The sequence below is a fragment of the Corvus brachyrhynchos genome, unplaced genomic scaffold, assembly GCF_000691975.1.
Source record: "Corvus brachyrhynchos isolate BGI_N302 unplaced genomic scaffold, ASM69197v1 scaffold194, whole genome shotgun sequence".
Classification (NCBI taxonomy): domain Eukaryota; kingdom Metazoa; phylum Chordata; class Aves; order Passeriformes; family Corvidae; genus Corvus; species Corvus brachyrhynchos.
The window spans coordinates 3,675,839-3,676,255 of record NW_008237890.1 but is presented as its reverse complement, the minus strand read 5'-3'; positions in this window follow the sequence as shown (position 1 = coordinate 3,676,255).

Sequence of the window (417 nt, the reverse complement as noted above, 5' to 3'; positions counted from 1 at the left end):
CGCGGGGGCGGGGCCTGCCAGTGGCGGAGCAGAGCCGCACCTAGCTTAAACACGCACTGGAACAGGGCGTAGGGAGGCCGTCGCTCAGAGGCCTGGCCGAGACATGGGCGCGGCACCAGTGCAGCTGAGAGCAGAAGCAGCGGAGCGCAGAGAGCTGAGCGGCGCTGCCCAGCCCAGCCCACGCGGCCCCAAATGCGACCCCAGGAAGAGCGCGCAGGCACGAGCATCCCCAACAGCCCCGGCAGCACCAGCAACCCTGACAGCTCCAACGCGGGAGCAAACGAAAGCGAAAGAGAAAGCAAAAACGCAGTGAGACAGAAAACAGCAACCACTCAAAAAAAGGAAAAAATCACCGTAGCTACGGTTTTAGGAATAGTAAAATGGTATAATGTTAAACAAAATTATGGTTTTATAACA